The sequence below is a fragment of the Asparagus officinalis genome, chromosome 3, assembly GCF_001876935.1.
Source record: "Asparagus officinalis chromosome 3, Aspof.V1, whole genome shotgun sequence".
NCBI lineage: Eukaryota > Viridiplantae > Streptophyta > Magnoliopsida > Asparagales > Asparagaceae > Asparagus > Asparagus officinalis.
In genome coordinates, this window is record NC_033796.1 from 55,621,375 (window position 1) to 55,636,108 (window position 14,734).

Genomic DNA, 14,734 nt, shown 5'->3' on the forward strand with positions numbered 1-14,734 from the left:
TTTATTTAATTTTTTGCTAAAAATTGATTAAAAATTAGATTAATATTATCATATTTTAATAAATATGTATTATTTTATACTTACATATTAGTATATAGCTGTTATAGTCGTTTTAGTGATGAAAAATTATTTCTAATTAATGGTAGACAAGTATCACACATTATGCATAATCAAGTCAGCATCTCAAAATAATCAGAGGCCTAACTTGGTCAACTTGACGCCGACATCTTACGAGGACGACACGAAAGGTGTCACATGTCGGTGACTCGAAAGGCGTCACATGTCAACGACCCGGAGGGTGCTGCACATCAACCCCTGGCTAAGTCGATTTCCTAATCACTTCATTCGACCGACTCATCGGCCGACACCTTGTGAGGGCGACTCAAAAGGCAGTACATCTCGACCATCCAACGAGTAGGAAGGTGACGAAATGCCTTGAACCTCTAGCCCCCTCCTGTGCACTGATGATCAATCACCTCGTAATAAATGCCATTAAATGCATTATGGGTACCATCGTTCCTCTACCCCTGATAGTATTTATGACACATTGGACCATGTTGGTGCCACATACCTGTTGGCCTTCTTGTTTTAATGATGATTTACAAACAATTTACTTCTAATGTTGTTTGTTTAGTGTTTGTGTTTTTGTATCAATTGTAGACAAACAACATGTTGGAGGATGGATGGATTGCGCCATAACGATCATATCAAATGGAGGTTGGCAGAAAAGTGGTTGAAGCCTTGCTATTCAAAGTTGAAGATCCAAGTTCAAGCTTCATCCAAGTTTACCAAGTTGAGCTACAATGAAGATCAAGATCAAGCTTGGGTAACATTAGTTTAGGTTTATATTATGTGTGTTATTACTTTAAGCTTAATCATATATACACACACATTATATTGGTTTTCTTGTATATATATAGTTATATATATACAACACAAGTTTTGGTTTTCATATATATATATATATATATATAGTTTGAGTTTTCATGTTCATAAATATGAAATCACATATTTCATATTTATTATTATGTTTTAGAACATAGTGCATAGAATATGCATATTTGTGAAAATATTGTGTTTCTAGTTTATAGACTTCATAACAATAATTTACATCTTTCTTTAAGTCTATAAAATCATTTTGTAGAGTTTCAAAAGTTTGTTTAAGTCAAATGTCAAAAGCATGTATGTTTAGTTTTCATGTTTTTGGACTATTTTGAAAAATAATGATATTTTATATTTGGGAAGTCCTTTTTAAAAACCAGTTTTTGTAACATGTTTATTATCATGTTTACAATCATTTCTCAAAGTTTTATAATTTTATAATTTATTTGATATTTTTAAACCTAGTTTAAAGTTGAGTTTTTCTGTGCACTTCAGGTCTGTATGTTTAGTGGACTCATATAAATCGACTCATAAGTCGAAGAGCCGTTGCACAATAACGGCTAGTTTCCAGTAGTATTTTCTGGGGGCTTTTTTGTCTTTTCAGTTGGGTTTTGGCTGAGGTTTTGGGTGGCTATATATACCCCCTTGCTCCCATCCTTCATATCTAATTAATGAAATGTTTTAAACAAGTTTAAAGAGTTTTAAATAAGGGTTTAAGTTTGGTTAATTTTGTTTAGAAGCTTTTAAGCAATTGAGAGTTTGTTTTGTGAAAACAATTTCACAAGGGCTTGAGGAAGATCATCCATCGGTGTTTGAGCATCCAACTCTTCTCCCTCTCTCTCTTGATCTATAGAGAAGTTTTTCTTAAACTCAATTCTAGCATTTTATATGTTTGTTCTTAATTTCATAAGCTAGATTTCATGTTGAGTTTAAATTGCGTTTATTGAATCTCTTTGTTCACACACAACCATTGAGCTTATTGTATTTACATTCATAGTATATTTGGGTTATGGGATTGTGACATTGAGTGTGAGCTTATATTGTGTTCTCATCCATATTAGAGAACAAATCAATTTTTTGTGAGCCTTAATTGTGAGGAACACTTTGTAATACACTAGTACACCAAGAGGAGTGTGTGGTGATGACGGAGTCGATACCGAGAGGAATGGCGTCGGTGGCCTAGTGAGAGGTGATAATTCCGAGCACTTGAGGGAGTCGATACGTGAGGACAGGTGATAATTCCGAGCACTTGAGGGAGTCGATACGTGAGGACCAACACTTGAGATGGTAGTTAGTATAGTTACATTATGATTATGAATGTTGATCGGTGAACGTTGAAAACCGATATTGTATGGTGTAAACATTTTCGGGTGATCATTGAAAACCCGGTGTGATAGTGGATTTCTCCCCGGGAGTGGGGAGCGAAGACGTAGGACGGAAGGTCCGAACTCCGTGATCATATTGCTTGTTTGAGTTTGGCTTGGCGCACTTATTTTTGTGAACATCTTTATTGCCACTCTCATTGTTTATTTCATCCACTATATTGTTTATATCTTGTTTCACCCTTGTGTTAGTTTCATATCCTTGCATAGTTATCTTGTTACATATCATATTTGCTAGGATATTTATTAGTAAGTTTTAAATTGGTATAAAATCGGATTAGATTAGCACAAACCCTATTCACCCCCCCTAGGGTTCTTTCATAGCGACCTTAGGGTCCTACAATACCCACCATCACTTTGCATTAAACACCGAAGTGACATCTTCTCCATTCGTTGGCTGACACTTGTAAAGTTGAGGCTGACGTGGCCATCATCCCCCACTCAAACAAATTACCCATCTACCCTCCTTCCTCTACTATAAAAAGGGGTACTATTTTCAATTGAAGGGTAAGCTTTTACTACTACTCTCTAAGCTTATGAACTACTACAATTCATTCTTCTTCTCCACTCAAGCAAATCACAAACTTGATCATCAGAGGAAAAACTAGGGAATCAGATCCCCCCTCTAACGATTTGTTACTTGTGCAGGGAAGAACAACTTACTCAAGAACCAGACATTCGGAGAGTTAGAGAACCTCCTTCAACTCAATCAATCCCTTACTTGACTGTGTGATTTCATACATCAATAATAACTATATATTATATGTAAATATACATAAATATACATTAATGGCCATATATATATATATATATGTGGACGTCCACTAAGTTTCTTAGTCATTGATGATCACTTGATTGAGCTATATTATGGATGATCCGCTCTGTTAAACTTGATCTACATATTCTAAAACCCCAACACACCAAATTTGAGGTGAACCCGTCGTGGTTTGACCCTCCATCGAGCCATGTAAAAAGTTCTATTCATTCGAAACCATTAAAATTGATACAATTGGATGAAGGGTCAAACCACGACGGGTTCACCCCAAATTTGGTGTGTTGGAATTTTAGAATATGTAGATCGATTTCAACGGAGCGGATCATCTACAATGTAGCTCAATCAAGTAATCATCAATGGATAAGAAACTTAGTGGACGTATCAATTTTAACGGTTTTGAATGAATAGAACTTTTTACATGGCTCGACGGAGGGTCAAACCACGACGAGTTCACCCTAAATTTGGTGTGTTGGGGTTTTAGAACATATAGATCAAGTTCAACGAATCAGATCATCCACAATGTTGCTCAATCAAGTGATTATCAATGACCAAGAAACTTAGTGGACGTCCATTTAAGTTGGCATAAGTTTTTCTCTATTTATATATATATACATATATATGTATATATATATGTGTATATATATACATATATACATACATATATATATGTATATATATATATATATACATATATATATGTACATATATGTATATATACATACATACATACATACATACATACATACATATATAATTAAAAACCAGACCGGGTCGGACTTCACCAACTTAGCCCGGACCCAGGCCTGGAACAGGTCCGGGCCCGATCACATGCATGAAGTCCAAGCAATATTTCCCAATACCTAGCTGCATTCATTTACATGTACGTAGTATCCATCATAAGAATCATCTACAAAGATAAAATTTTTATGCACTACACGCAATTGTATGATTGAATCAACACTAATTTTGGGGTACTAAAATTGATCGGCAGTGAAATTTTAGGTTATCTAAGTCACAATTTTTTTTACAAGCGGTGTCTTACTTCATGTTTGGATTCGAAGTATCTAGCTATGTGAACAAAATAAATCTGAGGTCCTGAGAGATTAAGGGAAGTATTATCCCAAATGAAATGTTTAACGTACTAGCTGGTCAAACCCTCCACTAAATAAACGGACGACCATAGAGTGTGTTTGACAACTTCACACTAATCTAGTTAAGTCATTAATCTGGTTAGGATTAAATCAAGGTGGTGGTGATCCAAAAACAGCATAGGGCCTCCTTTTTGTGGGGAGTCCGAATTTGTACAAGTTTTTTATTTTAAGCCCTTATCCATGTGAGTTGCCAAACAACCCATAATAGCAATTTGGCAAAATAACCAAAAACCCCCTTTGACTTTGGATGATTATCAAATAACCTCCCATAACTTTTGAAATATCACAAAACACCTATATATAAGTCAGGTGTTATCAGAAAAAAGCCCTTCTAACTTTAAGATTTTATCAGAAGACCTCCTAACAGCGTTGATCAAAATTTTTACTAGCAAAATCTCCCCCTGCGTAATTTTACTCACCCATGTGAAAATTACTGTTTTTTTTTTATATTTAGTTCGGTAGAGAGTTTTCTGATGAAATCTTACTTAAAGAGGTGTTTTTCGATAACCCCCAACTCAATGATGGTTTTTTAATATTTTAGGAGTTAATTATGGGAGATTATATATCTTATACTGGTACAAGTAATTAAGCGGGATTTTCGGATATGTAGCCTAAGAATATTCGATCACAAAACACAGATGAGAGGCCGAGGATTGAAATCCTAAACATGGCAACCATTAACCCATTCTCCTCTCCTCTCTCATCTTATTTAAACCATCAAGCCCTCTCTCCATGATATTTCCCAACAAAACAAAAATGTCGACAAGCAAGGAGCAACAACCACAACACAAGAGAGAGGAAGCGATTGTGAGCGAGAAGGAGCTGCCTTCAGAGAGTAGCCCTTATGTTCAATACTCAAACCTCGAGGATTACAAACAAAATGCCTACGGAACTCAAGGCCACCTCTCCGTCGCTGACAACCAGCGAGGCACGGGGGCCACCGATGCTCCAACAATCTCCGGCAACGGGCTCTCCGAGGGCCAGGTCGATCTCCTGGACCGCATTAATCGCCATGGTGCCGTGTAGAATCTGAAAGGAGCTAATTATAGCAACTTCGTATGTTTTGTATGACAAGATATGGTATTTTGCTTTACATCATTACATGAAAATGTTAGAAGAGTTTGTGTTCTAGGTTGCTCGATCATCCATTGACTGTTTATTTATTATAAGGTTAATTGTGGATCGATAGACCTCCTAAAGGCGCGTTTGTCACGTTAAACTTGCTACACTTGCGGTTGTATATAATATTGTTGAAGACAAAGACCGCCAGAAAGATTTCTATTGTTGTATATATATAGACCATGGATCCAGATCTGGATCCACATCTTGATCCGATCTCTAATTAAGTGGTAATTAATTGGAGAGGATCTAATAATTGTCATTTTTATTATTCATTTCAATCTCAACGGATAAGATAATGCGACATGAGATACATTTTCAAATTAGCATGGTGGTTCTAGGAGTATATACAAGCTTTATGATAAACAGAGAAATATTTTCTAATTTTTTTTTTAAAAAAGCTACCTAATTAACGAAAATATTTAAATATGACACATGTTGGACGACAAAAATAAATATTTGTTGATTGTTATTTCTCTTATATGATATCATCATTTTAATTTCTTTTGTACAATATTTAAATACATATGGTTTTAGAAATCGAATTTAAATATTAAATTTATGCATGGCTTTAAAAATTCAGTTTATATATGAGATTAGATCAATGATAAAAAGAAAAGTGATATAAGAAATAAAGAAATGACAATCAACAAATATTTCTTTTTTATCTTTATATAATATTCAAACACTTTTTCAGTGACTAGAGAGACATTTTTATTTTTAGAAACGTATTATTATTATTATTATTATTATTATTATTATTATTATTATTATTATTATTATATTATATTTTTATTTTTTGTCGTAGATCGTTGTACATATTCCTAAAACCTCTATAGTACTTGAGAACCACTATGATACCTTGCATGGCATTAACTTATGCAACAATATTAAAATGGATGTAGAGATGGTAATAATGTTAATATTTATTAGTATGGTTCTATATTGGATAGGACAAGAATGAGTGATCAGTTTAAAATTAGAGTTGGGACCAATACCTAGTAACTATAGCTTTTGGGTTAAAATTAGTTCCTAGTCTCTATTTAAAGCTCAAAAACTCCTCCAACAATCTAAGCTAAGAGTAAGGATAAGAAAGAGCATCGGGAGAGCATTATACTCACAAATTATTAATATATGTGAGTATAGTCTCACTTATGGGTTAAATTTGGTTAATTGGTTTCTACTCTCTAGCTTCTATTTAAAGCCCATAAGGAGAGTGCTATACTCGCAAAAAATCCAAGTTGAGAGTAAGAACAAGAAAGAGCGCCGGGTGAGTACTATACTCGCAAATTGTTAATATGTGAGCATGATCCTACATCGGATAGCTTATGGGTTAAATTTGGTTTATTGGTTTCTAGCCTCTGTTTAAAGCCCATTAGAAGCTAGAGTACTTGGTTCCCTTAGTTCTAGCCTATGTTTAAAGCCCATCAGGCGAGTACTATACTCACAAATTATTAATATGATGTAGGGCTATGGGTTATGTGTTAAAATTGGTTCATTGTTTCCTAACCTCTGCTTAAAGCCCACCAGAGGAGAGGACTATACTCATAAATTAATAATATATGAGTATGGCAGCTATACCTTATGGTATAAAATTAGTTCTTGGTTACTAGCCTCTGTTTAAAGTCCATTAGGAGAGTACTATAGTCACAAATTACTAATATGTGAGTATAGTTTCACATCAGATAGGATAAAAAAGTGTAATGAGTTTACTACCTAGTAACTATACATTATGGGTTAAAATTTGTTCGTTGGTTCCTCATCTTTGTTTAAAGCCCATTAGAGGAAAGTACTATACTCACGAATTATTAAATATGTGAGTGTAGTCCCACGTCAGATCAGATAAGAGTAATGAGTTTAACACCTAGTAGTCATAGCTTACAGCTTAAAATTGATTTCTTGATTCCTAGATAGCCTTTGTTAAAAGTCAATCAGAAGAGTACTGAAAGTACCCTAGAGGAGGGAAGGGGGTGAATAGGGTTATTGCTAATCTTATTAGATATTAATGCCGATTAAAATTATTTAACAAATATACACTACAACAGACATGTCATTTAGCGACCAACGTTTTTGCGAGAAAATTATTTTCCTCAACAAATATCACTTTCGACGAGGAAAATATTATTTCCTCTGTAAATATCAGTAGGTCTTCTACGAGGAATATATTTTCCTCACAGTAGACCATCTTCTACGATGAAAATTTTAGTTCCTCACTAAAGATGATCATGATTTGGTCTCCTAACTAGTTATTTTATTGGCGAGGAAATATGAGATTTTGGAGATGAACTTTTTCATCATGAAATGCACATTTAACGAGGAAATAATCATTTCATCGCTGTTCTTTTAGCAAAAAATAGAGAAAAACCCGCCAAATGTAACAACGACAAAGTATGATTTCCTCGCTGAAGATCCATAATCTGTGAGGAACCGTTTCCTCATCAAAAGAATCAATTAGCGAGGAAATAATAGTTTCCTCATTATTAGTTTGGCGGGAAAAAACCCCCGTCAATTTCTACGGTGACAAATTTAAGGCTTCCTCACTAAAAGTTTTTATTTTTACGAGGAACCGTTTCCTCGTTAAAAAGAACCTATTAGCGAGGAAATTATAGTTTCCTCACTATTAATTTGGCGAAAAAATTTGCAACACCAACCAAATTCATTGACGACAAATTAAAGGTTTCCTCGCTAAAATTTTTGTTTTACGAGGGACTATTTCCTTGTTAAAAAAACCAATTAGCGAGGAAATAATAGTTTTCTCATTATTAGTTTGGTGGAAAAATATTCAAAACCCGCCAATTTCAATAGCAACAAATTTAAGACTTCCTCTCTAAAAGTTTTTGTTTTACGAGGAACCGTTTTGTCGTAAAAAAGAACCTATTAGCGAGGAAATTATAGTTTTCTCACTATTAATTTGGCGAAAAAATTTGCAACACCAGCCAAATTCATTGACGACAAATTAAAGGTTTCCTCGCTAAAATTTTTGTTTTACGAGGGACTGTTTTCTTGTTAAAAAAACCAATTAGCGAGGAAATAATAGTTTTCTCATTATTAGTTTGACGGAAAATTGTACAAAACCCGCTAATTTCAATAGCAACAAATTTAAGGCTTCCTCGCTAAAAGTTTTTGTTTTACGAGGAACCGTTTTGTCGTAAAAAACCTATTAGCAAGGAAATTATTCAACAATTTATAGACACTGAACAATTTCAAAGGTAATCTTGCTTCATGGTGTTTGTTTATTTCACTTAGTTTCATTGACGACAAATTGAAGGTTTTCTCACTATTTTTTTTTGTTTTACAAGGAACCATTTCATTGTTAAAATAATCAATTAGCGAGAAAATAATAGTTTTCTCGTTATTAGTTTGGCGAAAAAAATATGCAAAACCCTCCAAATTCAATGGCGACAAATTTAAGGCTTCCTCGCTAAAAGATTTTGTTTTGCGAGAAATCATTTCCTTGTTAAAAAACCAATCAACGAGGAAATAATAATATCCTCATTATTCATTGGCGAAAATTTTGGTGGGAATTTGGGTAAAAAATAGGTGGGTACTCAAAAAAAAAGAGCGGGCCTCTAATATCAATGACCTCACAAATGTCCATATACAAGTTAACAATTGTGGGCCAATTTAGATTTTTTTTGAATAAATGTCCAGCACGAGGTAAAAGCTCCAGTATGGATAGAAATAAGGATTTGGTTTGTCTGGTTGATGGTTCCTTTTTGTAGGTTTTTGCACAATTCACATGAAGATTAACAACCAATTAATATTTATTTAGGTTCAAAGGATCCCAATGATAAATGATTGCTCACAAATTTAATAAGATTTAAACAATTTGCGATTTTTGAATATACATTTATTTCAGACTTCTAAAATTAGATTATGTTAATAGATAATATTGACTTCTGAAAATAGATTAAACCAAACGTGCAATGAAATCTCTTATTCCAGTTTGACATAGCACTAGTACAAAAATAGGACAGTCCAAACGGTTATTAGAACCGTTTGGACAAGTAAAAACAGCCCAAACGGTTAAACCCGTTTGGGTTTAATTTATAACCGTTTGGGATAACAAAACCCAAACGATTGAAACTGTTTGGGCTGTTAAGAGATCCCAAACGCAACCCCTAAATAGGCTTAACCGTTTGGGATGTTTAGGCCAAAAGGTTTAACTCATTTGAGTGATTTAATTATTATTATTATTTTTTTAAAATAAAACATTTCTATTTTTCCGTTCTTTTCCGCTTCCCCCAAAATTTCCCCCAAAATCTAAAATCCGTTCTTTGCTTCCCCCCACCCCCCAAAAAACATTCCCCCAAAATCTAAAATCCGCGCCCCTTATCCCATCCCCTCAAATTCCTCATCTGACCCTCATCTGAAATCCCTCTTCTCAAACCCCAATCTCTCAAATCCCTCGGCCATCTTCTTCCTCCTCCTCCGCTCCCACCGCCGCCTCCCCGTCGTCTTCATCCGCTTCGATCTCGTCGGGCTCCGCCGTTGGGTCTTAGGGTTCTACATCATCCATGCTCAGTCCCCCCAACTCCAACTCCAGCATTTGTCTTCAGAATAAAGCTTAGCACTTGGCTCGGAAAAGCTTAGCACCAGAGGCCTCTCATGGCGGCAGTGGACCCCACTCGGGCCTTCGTCAAGGGCGTCAAGCGTATCGTCATCAAAGTTGGTGTCGTTTCTCTCTCTCTCTCTCTCTCTCTCTCTATAGTTTTGTACCTTGAGGTATGGTGTAATTACACCTGGAGTTTGCATATCTATATGAGTAACCTGTAGTTACTGATTGTAGTTACATCGATAACCCTAGGAGTCGCTTGTCATCTAGGCTTCAGCGTCACCCTTGTAACTACAACTTGTAAATTCAGTTGGCAAAGCGGGGTTTTAGCAGATCATAAGAATAGAAGATTGAGCTAAAACTGCTATAATTGTATTTCAGCTTTCTACATCCTTAGTAATGCATTTGAAATTGTTTGCAGGTTAATAGAAAAACAAGAAACATGGCTTATGATTTGCTTGTTGAGATTGGGCATACCAGGATGGGAAAAAGGAAAACCTATTTGAGTTTTTTAAAATGGTATTATAAATTATTCAGAGTGCATATTTTTAATTTTGGTACCTCTAGATCCTAGAAAAAAATGGTGTTATGCCCCTAGGCCCTAGAAATGGTGTTTTCATCGATGTATGTGCATGCGCGCACAAATGTGTGGGTTTGTGGGTTGTGTGCACACGCATGTTTATTTGCATTGTTGTTTGCTTGATGCTTCAGGTTGTGGACACCATTTGGGTGATGTGATTAAAATGTAGTTATTTGCCTTTTGATCTTTCTCTTCAAACCTAGGTTGCTGGAGGTTTGGCCGGTGAAAAGCCACACATGATCAGTGCAGCTGTCAAAGGGTTAGCTCGGTTGGTTTATGAGTTCTCAGATCTCATTGGTGTAGCTTATAACTTGCTTCCATCTTCATTTCTTCTCCTCCAAAGGAAAAATCGAGAAATAATCAAAGTATATTTCTACTATTTTAAGCGCAACAAATTTAAGTCATATGAAAATTTTGATAGTCAGCTGAAGCTTTTGTATATTTGGCTGTATTTGCTTTTTTACTGTACTGGCACAGGCAAACAGAGAGACTACAAATTCACTTAAGGACAATGGTCGAAGGGTTGTTGAAATGGCAAGATAATACTAAAAATCATTTTAAAGCTAAGGTACTGTATTTTCTGAACTTGTTTTGGCCTCTGTTTCTGTATATGTTGGTAATATTTGGAATGAACTGATTTCATTCCGCTAAACCTGCAGTCAGATATCTGCATCATGATGCACTTATCCTTTGTTGTATATTCACAACAAAGGACTCCTGAATTGTGGCCCAACAATTTCAGGTGATGGTTCTTAAGAAAAACATATGTTTTGATTGTTGGAATTTTGTTTACATAACTTACTGAAAGCATGTATTCTTTGGACTTTGTAGTATGTAAAAATGTGTTAATAAAAATACTGGTAAGGTGGTAGACTTATGCATTGTTATTACTACTGTTGTTTTATAGATGTAAGTTGTAACTCTTTTATAGATGTAACTTGTTGTGCCTTCTCTTGTACATTAAAACTGTGCTACTCTATTTCTTATGTGCTGCATAGATTCTGTTACATGTTTATAATTTCATTGACTGCAGAAAATTACCTATAATAGATGTGCTATTTCAATGATAAGAGTTTATGCACTCTTCTCATTCATTTTGGCAGGTCAAATTACTTCTTGAAATGCTTATGAGAAAATGCGGTGTAGATGTTGTTAGAGTAGTGATGCCTGAGGAGCATATGAAACTCCTTACAAACATAAGAAAGGTAGAAACACTTGTAACTGACTTGTGGCATTTATGTTTCTAAGCTGGTTCTAATTATTTTCTAATTTTATTGTTGTTCGATTGATAGATCAAAGAGCGGAAAGAAAGAAAAGCAAAATCTGATGAGGATTCAGAATCAATTCATACTAAAACAAGTATTTCCAGGTAGCGCCTGCATTAACTAGAGACAGATGTGTCCTTGTGTCTGGTTTTGATAGATTAATTGTCTCTCAGTGAAAGTGCAATTACATTCTTTGTAATCTTTCTAAGCATGTTTTTATATTATATTGTTCACATTTTAAATTAAATTAAGAGAAAAACATACAAATTCTTAAAGTTTCCTGCATGATGGTAGTGGATTTCAGTAGAATTCCTGTCTTTTGCTGAAAAGAGGATATGCCTTCTCTCCCGCACATATCGTCACCCCTTTTCGTTCAAAAGAAAAATCAGTGTCGGTTTGTACTGGCAATGAGTATACTAATTAAAAGTCGAGTGGTGATGTTAAGAAGAAGGATAAGCTTGATCCTTATGCGTATTGGCCTTTGGATAGGAAGTTGTTGAACCGAAGAGTAGAGCGAAAGGCTTCTGCTCGTAAAGGAATGGCGAGTGTGATGAAGTTTACGAAGAAGTTTGAAGGGAAGAGTGCCTCTGCTGTTAGCTTGGCCGATTCAAAAATTGATGTTTAAGTAGTGAATCTCACATTGTTTGCTTTGGTCTATAGCTGCTCATACTGTTTGAGACCCAAATTCTTTAAGAAATCCGTCTTTTGATTGAAGTTAGCTTCCTCGATTGGGATTGGAGTCAAGATTGGATCTTTGTAACCAGTGAAATCATGCCATTAACTATAGTTGTAGAAATGCACTAAATCTAGGTGTTTCCGTTTGTTTATTTTTACAGGTAGGGACTGCTGTTGTGACTAGAATTGATGGAAGGTTGGCTCTTGGGAGGTTAGGATCTCTTTGCGAGCAGGTAAGGTTGAGCTTTCATTAGCAGCAGTTCATTCTTTAGTGCTAAGTTGTTCGCAAGTTCTTCTCAGAAGTTTGGAAGTTCGTGTTGTAAAGATGAGATGATTAATTTGCAGGTCAAAGAACTGAATTCTCGAGGATTGGATGTGATTTTGGTAACATCTGGTGCGGTGGGTGTTGGTCGACAGAGGCGCAGATAACCATCTTCACTTGTCTTCAAAATTTCATCTGGTAATTGACATATGTTATACTTATGCACATTAATGTGCTAACAATTTTTAGTTTCAATAACATGCTCGTGATACTACAAAGCTTAATCAACAACAACATTAAGTAGTAGAACTTCTACTACATATGTTATACTTACAGTTGAAAAGTTTAAGGTACAATATATATTTTTTATTTTTCTTCACACATTACATTTTTTCTTTTTTTCATTTACTTCTTTCTAACTGTATGTCTTAATAATTTTAGATTCGCTCAGAGAAGAATGTTCTTAATAGGTCAAAGTTGACATATCACCACAAAGCTGGGTCAAAATCATTTATGTCACACCAAGAGCAAATTGTAAGACACTTTTTAGTTTTGCTTATAAATTTGTAACTTAATTGTGTACATATATATATGTTGAAAAATAAAATATGTCTTAATGCAATAGGCAACACAGGCTGGACAGATGCAAGGTGCAATTGATCGTTTTGAAACAGAGTATAGAAGCACAAAAAAAGGATGGGACTTGGGAGCAAAGGAAAAATGGGTAAGTAACGTGTCAATGATGCATGCTTTTATAATATTTTAAGAATATATGTGAAACTGATATTACTGTTCTAAAGAGGATTATATTGATTAGACCACCACCATTAAGCTTCTCTCGTTATTCGATGAGTGAAATGTCTGAAAAGAATAAAGAGTTGCAAGAACAACTTCAAGAGACCCAACAACTGTAGGAACTCAACAACAAAAGATCGATGCGCAAAATGAGGTAATCCAAAGATTGGAGGAGCAAGCCAAAAATTTTGAGGAGTTTATGGCTAATTTTTTCAAGCAACATCCATCAACTTAGTATTCTTAGTGAACTTAAACTTGGAGAAATGTTTCTTTGATCATGTTGCATTTCTTATTGCTTTAGACTAGCATTGTTACTTATGGTAAAAACTTGCTTGTTTTATTTATTTTAATTGTTTTGATGTACTGTGATGACAATTGATGACAAGTGTTTATATTTTGAGCGTTTTTCTCGTAATAACATTATTATTGATGAAATAAAATTTTCTCATTATAAGTATACTACTTACGTCGTCAAAAGAATATTTCCTCGTTATAGAGTATATTGCTTACGTCGACAAAAACATATTTTCTTGTTATAGTGATACAACCTATAGCGGCAAAAGTAATTTTCCTCGCTATAGACCATATAATCTATATCGACAAATGTAAATTTCCTCGTAATTGAATTTCTTTGGCGAGGAATATGGGGTACAATCTACAACGATAAATTTAAATTTCCTCGTATTTGAGTCTCTTTACTGAGGAATTGTTTCCACGAAAAAAAGATACATATAATAAAGAAAATTAATTTCCTCGTTAAAGATTTATCTTTGGTGAGGAACGATTTCCTCGCTGAAAGATACTTACGACGACGAAAATAATTTTTTTATAATTTTTATTATATATAAATTAAATATTATTCACGTATCATTGGCGAGGAAATTGTAGTTTAGCGATGAAAAAGATATGAGATTAGGTGAGGAAAAATATCGAGGCTAAAGAGTAATAACGAGAAAAGAATATATTCATCGTAAAAATAATTTCGCGAGAAATTATAATATTCCTCGTAGAAACTTTTCTTGACCAACTTTACCGCGAGGAAATGGTGATCAAAGTTTTTTCCTCGCCAACACACTATGGCGAGGAAATCTCGACTTTTAACGACAAACTTGTTCCTCACGGATTAGCTTTTCTGTTGTAGTGATATCCTAAAAATATTGATATTCAATTTGATATATGCAAGGATATATGAACAAGAGTAAATAAACAAGTGATAGTACGCAAAGACAAACACAAACACAAGATATGATCACGGAGTTCGGACCTTTCGTCCTACGTCTCCGCTCCTCACTC

The 14,734-nt window shown here is 34.7% G+C and overlaps 1 long non-coding RNA gene across 1 annotated transcript; it reads left to right on the top strand.

Annotated features, from left to right (window-relative positions):
• Positions 12,984-13,286, top strand: LOC109832295. Its single transcript, XR_002244687.1, has 3 exons — positions 12,984-12,996; positions 13,088-13,180; positions 13,272-13,286. It is a non-coding gene; the product is annotated as an uncharacterized LOC109832295 (long non-coding RNA).